The sequence below is a fragment of the Apaloderma vittatum genome, unplaced genomic scaffold (assembly GCF_000703405.1).
Source record: "Apaloderma vittatum isolate BGI_N311 unplaced genomic scaffold, ASM70340v1 scaffold36964, whole genome shotgun sequence".
Taxonomy (NCBI): domain Eukaryota; kingdom Metazoa; phylum Chordata; class Aves; order Trogoniformes; family Trogonidae; genus Apaloderma; species Apaloderma vittatum.
The window spans coordinates 23,939-30,092 of NW_009715003.1; positions in this window are offsets into that span (position 1 = coordinate 23,939).

The following is a 6,154-nucleotide window of genomic DNA, read 5'->3' on the forward strand; positions in this document are numbered from 1 at the left end:
TCCCTACCCTTGCCGCTTCTGCAGATAGCCAAAGGTCTCCCTTGGCCTGCCGCTGGCAACCCCAACAACAGTGTTTTCTCCACCCTCTGGCCAAAGCAGAGTCAGATTCCCCACCAGGACAGCTCGCCCTGGGAACACACAGGTTCACAAAGCAATAGCCTGCACGCAGAGAAGCAGCTGTGCTCAGGAACAGAAATTTGCCAGGGTATTCCCAACACCTGCGGCACTCCAGAACCCTTTCGCACTGCGCTCAAGCAAGCGTTGAGGACTTTTTCCCTGCTTGCTGCCCCCAGTGCTCACTTATCACTGCTGAGCAAAGAAACAGAGGCAGGAAAAGGAAACCGAGCTACAGCACTGGAAGGAAAAAAAAAATCAAACACCAGAGAACTCACAAACAAGCAAGTGGAGACAGTCAGAATAATAGTCAGGATGAAGCAACAGGTACATTTTTGAGAAGAACCTGACAGGTGCAAATTTATAACAAAGAACAGCTTTCAGCCCATGCTTTCACAAGCCCAAGGGTACTGTAAAAGATTATGGGTATTAATCGACTGGCAAGTGCCAACTCTCTCAACTTTCTATCAGCAACAGTGGCTTTACTGTAAGATTTATACCAGATCCTTATATCGAACGAGCCACTCACGCAAGAGGGCATTTTACTGGTAGAGCAGAGCTGCACTTGCACAATAGTCTATACTCATGGGAGGTCCCACATGAAGTATTACTGCTTGTTGCCTGCTCACCACCTGCCCATTCACAAGTGCCTTCTTTTCTCTTTCTCCTCCCCACAGGAAAAATCTTTCCTTCTTGTGTTGGCACAGTTCTTCGCTCTCTAAATGAGATCCATGTAAAACGCCTGATCATTTAGGGGGCCAGTTAGCTCAGTCAGTTAGAGTGTGGTGCTGATAACACCACGGTGGCGGGTTCAATCCCCGTTCGGTCCCCATGCGTTGCCTGATCTAGTTGAGAGGTGTCCCTGCTCATGACAGGGAGGTTGGATTAAATGATCTCTAAGGTCCCTTCCAGCCTAGGCCAGTCTATGAGTCTATGATTTAATTGCACAGATTACTTGGAGGAAACCCGTGGTAGGGGAAGACAGGAAAGTAGGCTGGAGTAGCATCACTTAGTCCAGGCTGGTATCCAGCAGAACCTTTCCTGTATCTGATGCCCCAGGCTGTTCTGCTTGCTCCTGCTGGCACACCATGCCATGCCAGCACAGAGCTTTCCCTCAAACATGCCTGCAGGACTCGTACAAGAAGCCCCACCACACAAGGTGCACTCTCCTGCCCACAAAAAGGGTCTGCCCCCACCTTGAGCCACAACACATAGACTCTGCTATTACAGCCTTAACATAAATCTTGCCCATGGTCTAAATGACTCAGCTGTGAACTTACAAAGGGCACGTCAGGTGTAACTACAGGCACAGACAGATGATGCCTTTGAAAGGTATCTGGCAGAATTAGCTATGACTTCTCCCAGATGTTTGCTATAGTCTCCTTCCATTGTGGCTAGAGATCACCGCTCTGAGCAGATCCTTAATTAACAGGCAGCACTAGTCCCCTGAACCACTTCAGTACCCAACAGTAGCAAAATCCAAATGTAACAAGGGATGGGCAAGTGGCCAAGGCATTCAGCAAAAAACCTGAGTACTTCTCTAAGCCAGAAATTTAAATTTGCAAGTAAAAGGTCATTTCTCTACTGGTCCCCAGGAAAGCAGCAAGGGTTCCTGGCAGCTCTCCGATATTTTAACAATCTCCTGGCAATGTCAGCAGTCAACACGATTTAGTCACATTGGAAGCTGTGCTGGCCTTTCAAACAAATTAATATAATGAATGGATCTCATAGACACATGCTATACAGCACTACATCTGTAAGCCAGGCAGGCTGCCTCGGTGCATGGGATTACACGCAAACTGAACAGAAAAGGAGCAATTAGCTGCAGAAAGTTGGAAGTGCCACCAAAGCTGTCAAGGACTTCTCCTAAGTCAGGAAATTGCCTTTAGAGTCTACAGGAATGCTATAAAAAGAATAGATGTCCCAGTTTCCTCCTTTTTATAAGAAAGAGCAAGCTTATGTGAACAATTTGATCCTTTCTACTTTCACTCTTAATACTTTTAGTGTAATTTTAAAAGATAGCAGAAACAGCACAGTTCACGTCTTAAGTCTTTACTATTCACTGCCTTGTTATTAAAAAAGTGACTGGAAGCCTCTGCTGCTTACAAAACATATGGTAAATGCTTCTTAACTTTAGCTCTAGTTGTTTCTGACTGCAAGACTGAATCCCACCCTGCAGAAAGCAACAGCAGCTGTTGTGACGCTCATCACGCGTTTCTGGATACAGGGCTTTCCTCACATTCAACAGAGCCAAGCTGGCTCCGTAGTGCTGCCTGACCACAACTTTTACACGATGTACTTTCGTCGCATGATTAAACTCTAACTTTGGAAAGCTATTAGACTGCTTTGTTACCCTTGGCTCCGTTACAGATGATTTATTCAAGTAACTTTGTCATTCTCTTTGGTCCGAGCAGCACACAGACGGGAAACATGCAATGACCACGTAACTCAAACTGCACGGGAAGCTCTCTTCCTGCCAGCAATGTCCTGCTGCTTCCCAAGTTTCCTTGCTCTTCCCAGAGACAAAACCATGACCAGCTGCACTTTTTCAGACAGTGACTCACCTGCTTGCAACTCATATCCTACAAGTTCTGATAATCACATGCAAAACGGAAAGCTCATACTCAAGACCATTTCTACTCCATCTGGACCGGTGACACAACCTTCATCAGGTGAGATGTGGACACAGGAGAAATCCCCCTGACAAAGGCAGGCAACTAAGAACATCTGCTGGAACTCCCACTCCTCACGGGAGGTGTTAATCCACCAGGGACTAGTTGCCTTCCCTGCCTAAGACCCTGCAGCGTCTTTCTCTCAACCTGCTCCTGTTTGCCTGTCACAGACCAACACACACAGAATTTCACTAAATTCTGTGACTAAAAGTCTTTCTCAAAAAGTCATCTTCAAAACTGTAAGTCTTCTAGGAACATTAAAAAAAAATAAAGTTTTACAAACTGGCATTTTCCAAGAAAAACTGAAAGATTTCAAAACCAGCCCCAAACACAACACATGCTGATACACTGAAACTCTTTGTCTCTTTTCTAGAGACAAACCACACATGCAACTCACCAGTCTGCTACTACATTACTAATCGCTTAACATTTACAAAAGTCTTTGAGATCTTTTGACAGACACTGCAGGAGAAAGACAAAGCTTTCATTAATTATAATAGAGAATTAATAATGCCAGGCGGATCAAAGGCAAAGACTTGATCAAATCCACATAAAGGCACTCTATCAATGGACTGCATTCATAGTAATAAAAGAATTTATTTATGTGCCTCAGTAGACAGACAAGGCACTCATAGCAGCCGGGCTCTGTCACTTAAAGAAATGGAAAGACCTAAAATAAAGGCAAAAGTAAAGCTAGAAGACAACGTTTGGGAAAGGGCTGTAATAACGCAGGCCACACTTGCTTGTATGGATGTGTTAAACTCACACAGATGAGTGGTCTATTCTGTGACTACCAGAACAAAGACCTCCTCTTTATTTTTGCCAGGGGTGAAATACGTATCTAGCATGGCAGCCACATATTCAATACTCAAGCCAGATGGAAACATTTATGAGAAACTGAGGCTTTGCTTCGTTTGTGAGAGCAAAATAGTGCTTTCAGATTTTCACCAAAGAAAATCTTTATCTCTCTATCGAGTTGTTGGGGAGGGGGGATTGGTGAAAAAAGATTTTGCTTTTTTTCATGGGTGACACCTGCGTTGAGATAGCCAATATACAGCTATACTGACGAAGCCCTACATGTGTACCAGCCCTCCTGAAAAGAGGAAGGGCACATCGAGGCAGAACGGGAACAGGCAGAGATGCAGCAGTTTGGGAGGGAGGAGCAATAAACAGACTGCAGTGGCCGCGAGCAGCTTCCAACCTCACCAGCATTGGCAACCGAACATCAAAATCAAACAAAATGAGACTCTGTAATTACTAAGCCAATAGCCCTTTGGCCAGTTACGTGGCCCACTTCAGCAAGAAAACCGCGTCCTGCAAAAAGCAAGCTGCTGGGCAATGAATCAGTTCTTTGCTCCAGCTCCTAGCAGGATCCTGCAGACGCAGCGCTGGTGCTGCCGAGGGGGAAGGAGGATCCTTGTCCGCACCCGGCCACTGCCACGTTGGGCAGCCTTGCCTTCGTCCCTCAGCCACGGACGGTACAACAGCCAGCAAGGCAGGACTGACTTCCTCTTCTGTTACGCTGCTGGAATAACTGAACGGAAAGATTCCCCCTCCGGTATAAATCTGGCTCTAATAGCAACCAGCAAAGCCAGAGCTGACACGCAGCTACCTGGACGTATATGCAGACAGTGCTAAAAGCCAAGGTGAGCCCACAAAACCAAGCACAGTGCCAGCATATTTAACATTTGGGTCTTTGCAGCAGTCATACTAATCCCATTCAAGCCTCACAGCTACCAAAGGACCAGACCAGAACTCGTCTTGGCATTTAGCTCCCCAGCTGCTTTAGTCTCCTTCTGCCTAGCTCAAGGACTAACAGCCACTTAGTAAATACTTAAAAAGGAATCCTTCAAAATAGGTTCTGCAAGGCAGAAAAGCAAGATGCAGACCTTGACAAAAGCATGCAGAGAGCTATGGAACTGAAAGTCAAACTTGGGTTAATCATTTTGCTGTGTCCCTGTTTCTCACTGCTTTCATTATTGTCTTAAGCCATAGTTATGGAGCTGCTTTTATCAGGCAGGCATCCACACTGTCAGCGAAGGGGCACTCCTGACTTCGCCTCCATCCCTAGCTGCCACTCACCCCTTCCTTTTGCTGGCACTAGTGGTTGCAGAAGCCACATTATGGCACAGAGTGGGGACACAGTGTGCCTGAAAAGTAACCAGATAAGAAAGGAAAAAGAAATAGAAAGTTATTTTTCACTATGTGCACACACAAATACTAACGTTGGCAAAAAAAAAACAAACAAAAAACCCAACCAGCAGAAACAGGAGTGCCGACAAGAATAGTGTTTTCAAGTTTCTACAAAGTTATACCTACAAACGTGAGGTTTTCAAGTATATAAAAAAAACCCGTAGTAGGATATTGAGCATACATACTGATCTACTGACTTAGTTCTGCTTTGGTCCCCCTGCACCGACCTTACAATGGCAATCTCATAGCTTTGAAAACGGCACATTTTTTAAATTACTTTTCCTCATGCCTAAGTGGTGTAAGTATATTTTTAAGCAGCTCCCAGCAAATGGTTTTGACATTTTGTCCTCCCTGCCCAAAACAGAACAATACTCCTCTTTGTACAGCTGAGCAAAGAGAGGTCAACAAGCTGCATTTACGGCTCATGATGTGCCCAAGTACTCTCAGGATGCACGCTGGCTGCTACAGCTCAGTGTCACTTAGACCCTGTCTGCACTCCCAAGGTCTGGAATCAGCACGTGGCTGGGAGCAGGACCCCACAACTTAACATTGTATATCCACTCATGTAACAGACAGGAGAACTTTCTCCCTCCTTTTCCTGACTCTTGCACTAGATTTTGCATGGCCTTGTTAATAAATGAAAAAACGTTTCAGGTAAAGAGTGGTTCCCAACGAATCAAATGTGTATTTTATTTCCAAGGCAAAAATAAAATTTTCTCTAAAGTATCTATCCCCTATCCAGCCCTCCTAAGCACTAACATAATACCTACCAAAATTATACAGCTTCTATATTCCAGGACATGAACTTGGCATACTTTTGGCACTTGCTTTGTTCTAAATAGATTGTTTCAATCCCAGAGGTTTCCAACAGGGAAAAGCCAGGTGTCAAACATCACAGGCAACAATCACAGCTTGAGAGGACCCTAAACGCAACTAGAGAAAGCTAACCTCCTACCTCTGCACACAAGTTCTACTCGAAAATGGGGAAAATGCAGCTTCTCAGCCTCCCCCAGTTACTATTCCATCACAACATATAAAAGGCAATTTCTTGCCACAAAGCAATGATGGAAGATTATGTTCTTCCAAGCATGCTGCACGAGCAACACAACAACTTCCACCTGAAAGAAGAATGTGAAGCCAAATCTGGAAGGGAAGGGAAGGGAAGGGAAGGGAAG